The 15510-nt window shown below is 44.5% G+C and overlaps 1 protein-coding gene across 3 annotated transcripts in view; it reads right to left on the bottom strand.

Moving 5' to 3' along the window:
• Positions 1 to 15510, bottom strand: part of TP53INP2 (tumor protein p53 inducible nuclear protein 2) — a 340314-nt gene that overhangs the window by 211236 nt on the left and 113568 nt on the right. For 2 of the 3 annotated variants that reach the window (XM_068264215.1, XM_068264219.1), the window contains exon 3: positions 5523 to 5620. The exons of the other annotated variant lie outside the window; for it this stretch is intronic. The gene's annotated coding sequence lies outside the window, so the exon portion shown is untranslated. The remainder of the gene's footprint in view (positions 1 to 5522; positions 5621 to 15510) is intronic. 3 annotated transcript variants of the gene reach the window in all.

The following is a 15510-nucleotide window of genomic DNA, read 5'->3' as shown; positions in this document are numbered from 1 at the left end:
TTTTGTTGTTGTTGTTCCTCTCACCATGAGGTTGTGTTAAAGCGGTATTGTCACCATAAAAATCAAATTTCAACAGCAACTGGTCTGAGTGTATTAAGTGATAAAGATGCTAATCCTGCATTCAAAACTTTCAAAACTTTTTCTGCTGTTATGATTTGGAGTTATCACATACTTAAAGAGAACCTGTACTGAGTAAAAATATTTAAAATAAACACATGAGGTAACTGCAAATGTACATTACATAGTTACCTTGCCTTCAGTTCCTCTCAGAAGCTTACCATTTTCTTCTGACAATGATCCCTTCCAGTTCTGACAATATTTTGTCAGATCTGAAATGTATCAGTTGCTGTCAGTAAAATATCAGTTGCTGTCAGTTATGGCTGAGAGGAAAACTGATGTACCAGGTAATGTCCATGTTCCCCTATGGCTCAAGTGGGCGATGTTACAGTTTAACTGTGTGCTGACTAGAAAGCTGTTATGGGTAACGACCATTTTAAAAATGGAGGACAGAAAATTCCATTGATCACAGTGAACAAACAGGACGCAGGACAGGAGAAGGACACTGAGGAGTAGACTACATGGAAGGTAAGTATGACTTGTGTATGCTTATATTGACTTTTAATTTTCAGTTCAGGTTTTCTTTAAGGAGCACTGGCCCCTTAGTAGTCGGTGCCAAAGAATTGCATGCTGGGGGTTCTTTTCATCTATAATGTATTCCTCCTCTTTCCTTTATTTTCCTGCCAGCTGCTTATCTGAAACATAATCCCCTACTCACTTGTGTTTACAAGCAAGGCTGAGATGACTCAGCGATTGGAGGAGACAAGAAAAAAAAGTAAAGGGCAGAAATGACATCACGAGTTAGCCTTAACTGTGGGCAAAAGACATGGCCCCCACCAGGAACAGAATTCTCGTCATTTACTATATAACATTCACTGAAATCAAAACGTGGACAGTATAATACATGTGTTATGTAAGTAGATCAAGTATTTATCTACTTATATTTGTGTTTTTTTCCCTGGCATAGTATGGCTGATCCTACTTCTTTAACAGAGGAGATGACAGCTAGCATACATAACACGGTTGATAAGTTTGATGCGATTTGGCACACTTGGTAGCTGTGGAAAATTGTCCAAGATTATCGACCCCTACGTAATAATATCTGGCTTTGGTAGATATTCAGACCTCTTCACAATTATTATTTTTTATGCTTGTTTCTCCTTTATTTCTCTTCTGGATTATTACTCGGATTTCACCTGACAGGTTACTTATATTTATGTCTCTTCCACAAAGTTATTGATTATACGCTTGTGTGTATCTATACTTTAGTGTTTACTGTTGCAGGAGCGTAACTAGAAATCACGGGGCCCCACTGCAAAAATTTGAATCCCCCCCCCCCCCCCCGGGACCCCCTCAGGTCCATTTTGGGGGCAGGAGGGGTCGCAGCATGATGGGAGAGCATTGGCCCCCATATCGGTGGGGAGGAGGGGGGCAATCCCTCCCTCCCGCCCTCACCTCTGGCTCTCCTATCAGCGCTCCCCCTCCAGCATAAATAGGTGGCAGCAGCAACCGACAGGAACACATACCTCCACTGCGGTGGTCGGATCTCTAAGTGCCACACGCTACTTCCTGATAAACAGGAAGTAGCGTCAGACACTTAGAGAGCGGAACTTCCAGTGGTGGAACGCATAGAGGTATGCCTGTGTTCCTGCCTGCCACTGCTGCCACCTATTAATGCTGAAGGGGGAGCGCTGAGGGGAGAGCCAGAGGTGAGGGAGGAGGGGAATGGCCCTGCTCCCCGCCGATGTAGGTGGCCATGCTCTCCCCTCATGCTACGATCACTCATGCCCCTCAAAACAGCCCTGGGTGAGCCCCCCGTGGGTGCAGAGGCTGCAGCCCCTATTGTTACGCCATGTGATTGACATGTATGTGTAATACAAGTTGTTGTTTAATTATCTTTTTCAGTATGAATCTTTATTATGTCCTTTTTTATTATGGGTGTTTTTGGTCATTATGAAAATTTAATAAAAATTATAATATATAAAAAAAAACAGAATGTATCTGCGATATTTCAGGTTGGAGTGAGCTCCGAGTTGTCTCCCTTGGGCTACAATGGACCAAAAAGCCCTCTTACTGAAATGCTATGGAAAACAAAAAAGTTTGCTTTCTTAAATCAGAAAATATCTGCGATAATTCAGGTTGGAGTGAGCTCTGATGAGGATCAGTTAATCCAAAACAGTCTGTATGCATGTTGGATTATTGTGGCTCTGTAATATGAACAAGCTGACACATCATTGCATTCCATCTGGAGGTGTGGCTATCTCACAGGGACAACAATGGGTAATTTGCATATATTCAGCAGTGATGCACTGGGAGACATCTCAAGCTCACTCCAACCTGAATTATCGCAAATTCTTTCTGTTTTAAGAATGCAGACTTTTGCGTTCCCTAGTATTTTAGTATACAAAGCAAGGAGAGAAATAGTTGGCAGTGCAGCACTGGACAGCGATGCTGGGGTGGTGCGGACAGGATTCACACACTTCTTATTCTGCGGTGCAACCTGCGTGCTCTGATAAAGATGAAGAGCAGCTTGTACATGAATGAAGAGAAGGAGGTATAATCGGCACTGCAGGTGCTTTATTCTATCATTGCGGTTAAAAGACAATACACATGAGGTGTCATATGAAATCACATACCATGTATAAGAAGTGGGTGCTGGGCCTGACAGCCGTTTCACGCTAGATTTGTGCTTTCACAGAGGCTAAAGTACGGGGTTCCCTCTTGCAGGCATAAATAGGCTTCTAGCCCAGCATCCGTCGTCTTTGCTCTCATAGCTCCCCTGATAGGCCAGACAAGCAGTGGAACGAATATGCGCTCAGTATTTTAGTAAGAGGGCTTTTTGGTGCATTGTACCCCTCACACTCCAATGAATTCTGGTTCACGGTGAGCTTGCTGGGTACTCTGCAACCCTATCATGTAGGGAAAAGGCATAGTGTATACTGTATTACATCAGAGGGTCATCATTACTGATTCCCTTATATGGATAAGGACTAACAACGTTTCCCCTTCAGGATTTGAACTGTTTATCTGTAGAAGGAGTGAGAAAATCTTTCCTTTACAGAAGCTGCAGCAACATTACACAAACCACAAGAAAACTAATGTGCAGTGTTTTGTAGTCATACCCAAATTATAGCTCACTGTCATACAGTAAACCCAGATGAAATATCTACTGTATATTCCTACTCTAGTACAACAAGTGGTTTTTCATTGCAGACGTGGATAAAGGCCAAACCAGGAGCCACTGAGTATGATAGTAGAGACTAGTAAAACTAGTAGTAAAAAAAAGTCATAATACAGGGATGTCCTCAATGATAGAGTAGGTGCAGAGTAAAGGCCCGTACCCAACTTGCAATTTTTAAGCGACGAGCAGTCGATTGTGTGATCTTGCGACGTATCGGTGCACAATCACACGAACGTCACTTAGCGTCGCGCGACCGTAAAGACCATCACAGTGGATTAGATCTTTAAGCTCTCCAACAACTCCCGCAACAGTAACCACGATCGCATCAAGTCTCATTCGCGCCCGTTGTGTAACGTTGCACGCCCCATACCACACCTCTAACCACGCCCCCACCACACCCCTCGCCATGCATATCACAAAAAATTTCCGATGCAAAATATGTAGTTTTCTCATTCAAACCACACTGGTCCTTTCTATCATCATTAGTTTTCCTTCATTTTAACATTCAAAAATAAGAACCATATCAATTTAAATGAGGGTAATAAAGTTTGAGTAGAGTTAGTTAAACACTTTTTTCAGTAGAAAAACACATATATGTACATAGATCGGTAAATCACTCCCGAAAGAGGGGCAAATGAGGGAGAAAGAGGGACTTGGTTCCCAAAGAGGGACAGTTGGGAGCTATGATATGAGGCTCTCCTCCAGTTGCTGTATTAGCTTATCATTGGTGCTTTGCTGGTAATGATAACCTCTCTATGTGCTTTGAGTAGCAATTATCATTAACAAACTGTTTCCCTCTCCTGTTTACACCTCTCCCCAGGGCCAGATTTACTAATAGGCATTGTAGGCTAGTGTCTATAGGCGGCCCATGTATGAAAGGCAACTCACTGGCTGCCCCAAGTGCTCTTCTTCTCTCCCTCCCTCTGCAGAGTGTTAATGTACAGTGTGACAATGGATGATTGGATTAGAACTGCAGACTCTAATGTACAGTACTGTATTTGTTGTCCCATAGAAAACTCACCTTTCCCCCAAGCTCTGGAGACATCAGAGATACACCTTATCAGCCTAAGGCCATTCACTATTTAGGCTGCTGAGTGGTTGGCTCTCCACAGGAGGCAGACAGCAAGGCACCTGAGAGCAGAGCTGGTTTCATGTTTGTACCTCATGGAAAGGAGTTGGATTGTGTCTGGGGAAGGGAGAGCAGCTCCCAGGATCTGTTGTGAGCCAGGAGAATTCCCCATGCGGCCAGGACACAGATAGGATGTGCTGAACTTAGTGTCCTGAGGCGCTGGACTGTGGACTGGTGTATCTCACCTGCATTTGGTCGTGTAGACTTGTCGGATGTCTACTGGATATTGGGACTGATGAGACTTGCATCTATTGGGACTGTTGGGATCTGTTGTGCACCTCTTGGGCACCTTCTATTGGTGGAGTTACTGGAACTTTGGGACTTATGTTGCTTTGCATGCGAAGCTGGGAATTGTGACTGCTTGGTAGGGGGAATCGGACACTCCTTTGTGGATTATATAGTAATATTGTGAATTTTTTGTGTGAACTGTGTGACCAATAAATGCCCCGCCAGTCGGGTTTTGTTTAATCTGCCGCTATACACTGTGTCTCTGGGCTCTGTGGTCTCGGAACCGTCACAACAGTATATGAAGAGACTCACTGGCAATGGAGAGGGGAGGCTACTTGTACTAGTTTGGGAGGGGGGGGGGGGGCACATCTGGCTATTAAGGGAGGAGAAAAGGGGGGCACATCTGGCTATAAGGGGAGGTGGAAATCGGGGCACATCTGGTTAGGGGGCTGCTTAATGGGGCACATCAGGCTGGCTGGAGGGCATGGCTTGAAGAGGTGTGGCCTCTGCTAAGTGGTGGGGTTTAGGGCGCCAGAGCTTATGTGCCTATAGGCTCCCGAGCTGTAAATCCGGCCCTGCCTCTCTCACACTATGGCTGTCCGTCACGAAGCAGGTAAGTATGGTGCTGGTGGCAGCTTGGTAAAATGGGTGGCGCATAGACCACAATAGTAATTGCAGCTAACTAGAGGTTAGGGTTAGGCATCGAATGAGGGAGGGTTCAAATGAAAATAAGGTTAGGTATAATGATAGTAAAATATCAGTAAAAATCACCGTTATTTTACCATTGTATTACCTGTGGCCCAATAGTAGAATATTGTTAATTATATTAGCCTTCCGACGCATCAAGGGGGCTTAAGAGTACAAAGTACTGTAGTAATTCACTCAGCAAATAGTGTGAATATATTCAATGCACTTTCTTTTATCTACCTAGAACTTAACAAACTTGCTTGCCAAACTCCACTACAGTTCACTTTCTCTTCATCTGGATACAGATAGATGGTGAATCAGGTGTGATTACACGAAACCTATAGTAGGAAGAACAAGAGATGTCAGACTACATATGCCACCATTCATTCATTACAGTAGAAAGTGAGAGGATACAGACTCGTAGTCCACTCCACAAGACCCAGGGGCGTAGCAATAGGGGGTGCAGAGGTAGCGACCGCATCGGGGCCCTTGGGCCAGAGGGGCCCCGAAGGGCCCTCCCTCAACTACAGTATTAGCTCTCTATTGGTCCTGTGCTCATAATAATCACTTCTATAGATACTTTGAATAGTGGTAATCATTAACAAACTGTTCCCCTCTCCTTCTTGCACCTCTGACACTGTGGTTGCCATTGGCAGGTTTTGGTGCACCGTATCAATTGTTATGTATAGAGTGCTAGGGGGGCCCCATTGTAAAACTTGCATCGGGGCCCACAGCTCCTTAGCTACGCCACTGACAAGACCAACTATTCACCAACTATATTACAACAATTTGATAGCAGGAAAATAATCAGGTGCTAGAAATATTACATGGTATCTAAGGCCTCGTTCCCACTATATGCTCTGCCGTGCACATTTTGGCAGCGCGTATAGTGTGTGACACGCAAGAACGCTAGAAGGGCATAGACAGCACTTTCTACCATTCCCATCATATGCGCTGTGCAGCATTGCGATGCACTATCACACTGCTGCATGCATTTTTCTGGAATTGCAGCGCTGACCCATTCAGCACATAGCGGGGCAGATGGCGTGAGAACGTACACGTTGCGTTCCGATTGCACCGTCTGCGCTAATGCATTGCACTGCCACGTATTGAGGTGTGGAATGTCTCCAGTGCTGAGCAATCTCCTTCCCACACTTCCAGGAGGAATGTCTCACTCCAGCTCAGCTGCCTCCGGCTTCTGCCTGGCACACTTTCTTGTGTGCTGTTCTTGTTCCCTGTTCAAGAGCTTTTATAAACTCTGCAGATAGAAATTGCATTCAGTTCTGACTAGCTGCTTTTTACACTTGATTCGAATGCTGTATGTCATTCTGTATGTATTTCCGTTTTCTGTTGGTTTTTATTTTCCCATGGGGGGGGGGGGGGGGGGGGGTTCAGTAGTAAAGAGAAGATGCTATAACCTTTATTGGGTTTTTACTGCTGTTTGTGTTAATGGGAAGGAGAACCAATTTCTTTACCTACTGATCACAGGCAGTAAGGGGAAAGAACTTTGCAGGGCTGATAAAGTTCTGGAGTTCTTCAAGATTATTAGTTAGCTTGCACACGATGTATTAATCAAGCTGCTGGGTTCATTAGCTATTCCTGGATTTGATTAGCTCCTACAGGGTTCCTATTCTGTCCCTGCAAATTTTACTTTCTATAGAACCTGAATTTGCATGTTGAATTTGATGATGATCTCCAATCCTTCTACAATTTGCAACTCTTTACAGTGGCAACTATACCGACTCGTCCGCGCGGATCGGTCCCCGCGGGCGCTGCTAATCAGCCGCTCGTTTCTTTCCATTGTTCTCCCCGCTGGTATCGAGCGCAGTATCGATCCGGCGGGGTATCAGACAGGTTGGTTCTTATCAATCGAGCCAATCGAGCCATCAGTGGCTCGATTGATAAGAAGTATCTAACCATGTATGCCAAGCATAATGTCCTACCATATTATTATTATTAGGTATTTATATAGCACTGACATCTTCTGCAGCCCTTTAGACATGTCACTGACTGTCTTCAGTGGAGCTAACAATCGGTAATATGATATTGTGTGCTGGGGGAAGGAGGGGGGCAGTTCATTGACTGCTGGTCTAGGGCAGTGAAAAGTACAAATCCGTCCCTGACTGTATGGATTGGACATGCTGGGGAATCTTTGGCTGTTTTGGTTGAATGGGTGCACGGTGGAAACGGTATGCAATGTCGGGCTAAGCATCAAACGCAATGGAATCCCTGGAGCTGTTCCCACCCATGCCTTAAAATACTTCACCTGTCCACTATTGCTGGCCGCAGTGCCCATCAGTCTTTAGCATTCACACCCCCACTCGCTGCCGGTGTATAGCACATGGTGCGTGTGTGATGTCACACATTGCCCCCATATGCTTGCAGCCACATGGGGTGCCAATGCGGAATATGGATGTGCGCTGCAGCAGGCAACAGTGGACAGATAAAGTATTTTAATGCATAGGCAGGCGGGCACAATAAAAATAGGGGGGCAGATGCAGTGTCACAAGGCCAATAACTTATAAGATTTCATATTATCGATCGGTAATTGTCCTGTGGTATATGGGCAGGCAACAGATCTCTGATCTGTTGCCTGCCTTCAGATTCTACGATCAAAATCTATTTTTTACTCATGTAGGCCCTCTTCCAGCCCCGAGCAGCATTTCAGTCCATAGCCCTTGTCCTCTTCGTTGTCCCCGCTGGCCGTCCACAATGGAAACTATTCAACCTGGTCCTGTACGCCGGTTACTTCCCTGAAGTCTGGAATGAAGGACTCATAACACCCATTTACAAGAGTGGAGATCACTATGACCCAGCCAACTACAGAGGCATCTGTGTGAGCAGCACACTGGGAAAACTGTTCAACAGCATCCTGAATAAGAGAATCCTCACCTTTCTCACACAGCACGTTATCAGTAAGAGCCAAGCAGGTTTTATGCCAAACCCTCGCACCACCGACCACATCTACACCCTGCACACCCTTATCAAGCACCATGTACACAGACAAAGAAAGGGAAAAATATTTGCCTGCTTTGTGGACTTTAAGGGCCCTTTTCCACCAGCGCGTTTGCGCTGGCTGAATCGCAAAAACGCAAACCGCTAGCGATTTTACAATCGCTACGGTTTGCTTTTTAACATAGGAATCGCGGTAGGTCATTTCCACTACCGCGATTCGTTTTTGCCGGGAACGCGAACGCGCGGCGGAGCGATAATTGCCGCGATTTTGCTATGCAGTGCATAGCATAGCAAAATCGCGGCCGCCAACGTCGGGGAATCGCCGGTAATTGCGATTCAGCAATCACTAGCGTTCAGCGTGAACGCTAGCGATTGCTAGTGGAAAAGGGCCCTAAAAAGGCTTTTGACTCAGTGTGGCATCCAGGTTTGTTCCTGAGACTCCTAGAGAGCAGAATAGGAGGGAAAAGATATGATGTCATAAAGAGCTCATACACTAGGAACAAGTGCAGTGTGAAAGTAAATGGGAAAAGAACACCTTTTTTCCTCCAGGGTCGGGGGGTAAGACAGGGTTGCAGCCTGAGTCCAATACTTTTCAACATATACATCAACAAATTAGCCTCAGCCCTAGAGGCTTCACCAGCACCAGGACTTACCCTGCATGACACAACAGTGAAATTCTTACTGTATGCAGATGACCTCTTACTGCTATCACCAACTAAAGAAGGTCTACAAGACAGCCTAGAAATCCTGGAGAAATTTAGCACAACATGGGCACTCCCCATTAATCTAAAGAAAACCAAAACCATGGTGTTCCAGAGGAAAAACAAGTCAGCCCAGAGCCCATCCTTTATACTCAATGACTGTGAAATCAGCAGAACTGATAAATATACCTACCTTGGTCTGGAAATCAACCAATCAGGAAGCCTTAAGTCAGCCATGGAGGCCCTAAAAGCCAAAGCATGCTGAACATTCTATGCCATCAGGAAAGAACTGTACCACATCAAACCACCAGTAAAGGTCTGGCTGAAAGTATTTGAGTGTCATCACCCCAATTCTACTGTATGGAAGTGAAGTATGGGGCCCCACCACCTACCCAGACCAATCAAAATGGGAATCCAGCCCAACAGAAATATTCCGCCTTGAGTTCTGCAAACACCTTCTCAATGTCCATTGGAGTACCTCAAACAATGCCTGCTGAGCAGGGCCGGATTTGGACTTCCCAGTGCCCTAGGCCCGGTACCACCAACCCCCCCCCCCCCCCCCCCCCCACACACACACACACACACTCAGGGTGCATACACACATCAGACCATAGTCTTTGGAAACTGAAGGATCACAGACCAATTTTACCCCCTTCCCTGTAGTATGAGAGCCATACTCTACACAGTCTATTCTATGGAGCTGAACTCCCCATCAGACAGACATCTTTGCAAGATGCTGCACACAAAGATGCTGTACACATGCAACAGATCAGTATCTGCAAAAGATCTGTTCCTGCAAAAGATCAGTTTCTGCAAAATGCATTCATAGTCTATGATATCTGCAGATCCTCATACACACCTTGTTTAACAAACATTCATCTGCAGATCAGATCCACCAGGATGGATCTTCAGATCTGCAGATGATTGTCTGATGATCTGCAGATAATTGTCTGTTAAACAAGGTGTGTATGAGGATCTGCAGATATCCTAGACTATGAATGCATTTTGCAGGAACGGATCTTTTGCAGGAACAGATCTTTTGCAGATATTGATCTTTTGAACGTGTTCAGCATCTTGCAAAGATTTTTATCTGATGGGGAGTTCAGCTCCATAGAATAGACTGTGTAGGTATGGCTCTCGGACTCCATGGAAGGGGGTAAAATTGGTCTGTGATCTTTCATTTTCCAAAGACTGTGGTCTGATGTGTGTATGAGCCTTTAGGAAAATGAAAGATCACAGACCAATTTTACCCCCTTCCATGTAGTATGAGAGCCATACCTACAGTCTATTCTATGGAGCTGAACTCCCCATCAGACAGAAATCTTTGCAAGATGCTGCACACAAAGATGCTGTACACATGCAACAGATCAGTATCTGCAAAAGATCTGTTCCTGCAAAAGATCCGTTTCTGCAAAATGCATTCATAGTCTATGATATCTGCAGATCCTCATACACACCTTGTTTAACAAACATTCATCTACAGATCAGATCCACCAGGATGGATCTTCAGATCTGCAGATGATTGTCTGATCTGCAGATAATTGTCTGTTAAACAAGGTGTGTATGAGGATCTGCAGATATCAAAGACTATGAATGCATTTTGCAGGAACGGATCTTTTGCAGGAACAGATCTTTTGCAGATATTGATCTTTTGAACGTGTTCAGCATCTTGCAAAGATTTTTATCTGATGGGGAGTTCAGCTCCATAGAATAGACTGTGTAGGTATGGCTCTCATACTACATGGAAGGGGGTAAAATTGGTCTGTGATCTTTCATTTTCCAAAGACTGTGGTCTGATGTGTGTATGAGCCTTTAGGAAAATGAAAGATCACAGACCAATTTTACCCCCTTCCATGTAGTATGAGAGCTATACCTACACAGTCTATTCTATGGAGCTGAACTCCCCATCAGACAGAAATCTTTGCAAGATGCTGCACACAAAGATGCTGTACACATTCAAAAGATCAGTATCTGCAAAAGATCTGTTCCTGCAAAATGCATTCATAGTCTATGATATCTGCAGATCATCATACACACCTTGTTTAACAGACATTCATCTGCAGATCCGATCCACCAGGATGGATTTTCAGATCTGCAGATGATTGTCTGATCTGCAGATGAATGTCAGTTAAACAAGGTGTGTATGATAATCTGCAGATCTCATAGACTATGAATGCAATTTGCAGGAACAGATCTGTGGCAGGAACAGATCTTTTGCAGATACTGATCTTTTGTGTCTGTACAGCATCTGTGTGTGCAGAATCTTGCAAAGATTTTTTCTGATGGGGAGTTCAGCTCCATAGAAAAGACTGTGAAGGTATGGCTCTCATACTACATGAAGGGTGGTAAGATCTCTGTCTGATGGGGAGTGCAGCTCCATAGAATAGACTGTGTAGGTGTGGCTCTCATACTACATGGAAGGGGGTAAGATTGGACTGTGATCTTTCTTTTTCCAAAGACTATAGTCTGATATGTGTATGAGCCTTAACGATCACTTGTTTGCAGGATACCTATGAATGTTTTCTCTCTGAAAAATGATGAATGATTGTTTTTCCTGTTAGAGCAGTGAGTCCCTAATGCCTGGTACGCACCAGATAGATAGGTTGAATCGATTTTCCGATCACTTATACAAAGTCGATTAGAAAAATGATCAGAAATCAGATTAGACCTGTCAGAAATAATCAATTTGAACCCATCTATCTGATAGCAAATTGCATGGTGTGTACCAGGCGCAAAGTAGCAGAGCGGCATTCATCTCCCTCTCTGCTCTTCTGTAATCACAGATCTGTTGCATTTATTTTATAGTATTTATTGTACTGATTCTTTCACAGGTGTTTTTTTACTGTTTGCCAACACGGTACAAATATATTTTTTTTTAATTTTTAGTGTATGTTATTACTTTTGGTATACAAAACAGAATGTAACAATACAAAAGTATACAACAGTACATTTGTAATTATAATTATAGAGAAGTTGTCTATCTCATACTAGACTACTGCTGCCTTTAAAATGAGCCAGCAAGGGGTTAAGATTTAGCTTAGAAGGGGCTGCCATAAATCTCTCTAAGGAAAAAAAACCCTTATCTGTTTAAGATTTACAATCCAGGGGGAGAGAGAAGGAATGGCTCAAGTGAATCTGACCAGCAATACATTGTTTAGCCCAGCTTGAGTTGTAAAGTGGAAATAATTCTGTTAAAATGTTTACTTTTACTGGATCAGAAATTGTCTACATTGTGATCCATGTTTCTCTCACCCCTGGCAATAAACTGAAGCTTGTATGTTCAGTAGATAGCACTGTCTCATCGCACACCACGAAGTAAGGAAAATACACGGAGCTCTGGAATTCTGACTGTGTGTGTGCAGCAAAGCCGGGGCGCTTTGGAGCAGGAGAAATGATTTATTTTGACATGCAACCTCTTATCTCTCTCAGGTCCTGCCGCCCTTTTATCCTTCTGATTTTTTTCCCGCCCTAGGCCGTGACCTTTGTGGCCTTTGCAGAAATCCGGCCCTGCTGCTGAGGTGAGCTGGGGAGATTCCCATTACTGCTTGAGATACAGAAAAAGCCATGCTGCACAATGAAGACCAAGAAAAGCAGTGTGCACTGAGAGTCGTGGTCAGCTCTATACTCCATCCAACCCCCGACCCACAGGTCATAGCAAAAGTCCAGATAAAACACACCACAGCTAAGAGCAAAGAAGACTATGTGGAAAAATGGAGGCATGAAATAAAACAGTCACAAAAGCTAGCCATATACCAGTCTCTACAAAGAGAATATAAAATGGCCCCATACCTGGAAAAGCTACAAAACTCTCAAGGGAGGAAAATCCTGAGTGTCTACAGATTGAGTGCTCACAACTTCGAAATAGAGTCTCGGAGACACAGACAGATGTACCAACCCAGGGAGGAGAGACTATGCCAACACTGTGAGCAGAAGACCCTTCCTATTGCACTGCCCCAAATATACTGCAACCAGGGACACTTACTTTAAGAAATTGTTGGAATTATTCCCAGACTTTCTCACACTAGAAGATGAGCGAAAAACATATCCTACTGGGAGAAGAGGAATCCACAGTGACAATCGCTGCACACTGTCACAGCATGCCACAGACTGAGCAGGGCTGTATTTAGGGTTTGGGCTCCCCTAGGCACCCCAACCCTATGCCCCCCCCCCCCCCCCCCCGGGAGGGCGTTGGCGGCGCGCGAAGCGCAGCGAAAAATGGGCGTGGCCACAGAATACAGTGGGCGTGTCCATAACCTACAGTGGGTGTGGCCAATTCAAATTTCCTAGTAAGAGTGCAGCCCAAAGTCGGTGGGGCCATGTTTTCTCCCCGGGTATGAGTAAATTATTATTAGCCAGTGTTCTCTCGCACAAAATAGTGGTAGGTATTAGAATGTGAGCTCCCCTGAGAAAAGTCTGTAACATGACTATGTTCTCTGCAAAGTGCTGCAGAAGATGCCAGCAGGGCAGTGGAGTCGGAGTTGGAGTCGAGGATGCTATATAACTACATAATAATATGGTAGGACATTAGACTATGGCAGGATTAGATTGTAAGCTCCTCAGAGGATAGTCAGTGACATGACTACGTACTCTGTGAAGTACTGCTGAAGATGGCAGACTGCAGTACAATATAGTACAGTAGTATGGCAGCATGGTGGCGTAGTGGTTAGCGCTCTCGCATTGCAGCGCTGGGTTCCCAGTTTGAATCCCAGCCAGGTCAACATCTGCAAGGAGTTTGTATGTTCTCCCTTTGTCTGTGTGGGTTTCCTTCAGACACTCCGGTTTCCTCCCACATCCCAATACCATACGATACAGATAAGTTAATTGTCTTCCCCCTAAAAATTGGCCCTAGACTACGATACAAACATACACATATGACTATGGTAGGGATTATATTGTGAGCCCCTCTGTGGGACAGTTAGTGACAAGACAATACATACTCTGTACAGAGCTGCGTAATATGTTGGCGCTAGATAATTAGTATCAGTATAAAGTAGCCAGGTCTATAGGTTTCCCCAATATAGACATACTATAGGTGTCCCCAGTATAGATAGCCAAGTCTATAGGTATCCCCAGTTTAGGTAGTAGTCAGGGGCGTAACTAGAAATCACTGGGCCCTCTTGCGAAAATTTGCATGGGCCCCCCCCCCCCCATAGGTGCCAAATGATTGTAATGGGGCAGCGTTTCACTATAAAATAATTGTAATGGGGCAGCGTTTCACTATAAAATAATTGTAATGGGGCAGCGTTTCACTATAAAATAATTGTAATACAGCAATGTTTCACCATAAAATAATCGCAATGTGGGCAACATTTTACCATAAAATAATTGCGATGAGTACAACATTTCAGCAGAAAATAAATGCAATGAGTGCAACATTTCAGCAGAAAATAAACGCAATGAGTGCAACATTTCAGCAGAAGATAAATGCAATGAGTACAACATTTCAGCAGAAAATAAACACAATGAGTACAACATTTCAGCAACATGCACCAGATAATAATCATACAGTGGGCAGCATTTCACCAGAGAATAATCTCAATGAGTGCAGCATTTCACCAGAGAATAATCGCAATGAGTGCAGCATTTCACCAGATAATAATCGTACAGTGGGCAGCATTTCACCAAAAAATAATCGCACCCTGGCAGCATTTTATCAGAAAATAATTGTACAGTGGACAGCATTTCACCAGAAAATAATCGTACCCTGGCTAACATTTCACCAGAAAATAATCGCACCCTGGGCAGCATTTCATCACAAAATAATCGTACAGTGGGCAGCATTTCACCAGAAAATAATCGCAATGTGGGCAGCATTTCAGCAGAAAATCGCACAGAGGGCTGCATAACACCACAAAATAATAGGTGTCCCCAGTTTAGGAAAAAGGTATATAGGTGTCCCCCCAGTTTAGGAAGGTAGTATATAGGTGCCCCCCAGTTTAGGTAGTAAATATATAGGTGTCCCCCAGTTTAGGAAGTCGGTATGTAGGTGTCCCCCAGTTTAGGTAGTAGGTATTTAGGTGTCCCCCAGTTTAGGTAGTAGATATATAGGTGTCCCCCAGTTTAGGTAGTAGGTATATAGGTGTCCCCCAGTTTAGGTAATGGGTATAAAGATGTCCCCCAGTTTAGGTAATGGGTATATAGGTGTCCCCCAGTTTAGGTAATAGGTATATAGGTGTCCCCCAGTTTACGTAGTAGGTATATAGGGGTCCCCCAGTTTAGGTAATAGTTATATAGGGGTCCCCCAGTTTAGGTAATAGGTATAGAGGTGTCCCCCAGTTTAGGTAATAGGTATAGAGGTGTCCCCCAGTTTAGGTAATAGGTATATAGCTGTCCCCCAGTTTAGGTAATAGGTATATAGGTGTCCCCCAGTTTAGGTAATAGGTATATAGGTGTCCCCCAGTTAGGTAGTAGATATATAAGTGTCCCCCATTTTAGGTAGCCTGGAAGGTGGAACGAACAGGCACAGAGTAACGGGGAAGTCCCCCCCCCCTTCCCTCACCTGGAGCTCCTGCTCCCCCTTCCAGTCAGTGCACTGTGCACTGCAGCCAGAGACGAGTCCAGGGGCAGCGGCC

This window comes from Hyperolius riggenbachi, chromosome 12 (assembly GCF_040937935.1).
Source record: "Hyperolius riggenbachi isolate aHypRig1 chromosome 12, aHypRig1.pri, whole genome shotgun sequence".
Taxonomy (NCBI): Eukaryota; Metazoa; Chordata; class Amphibia; order Anura; family Hyperoliidae; genus Hyperolius; species Hyperolius riggenbachi.
Note: the sequence above shows the minus strand (reverse complement) of the source record. Positions and strands in the feature narration are given on the sequence as shown.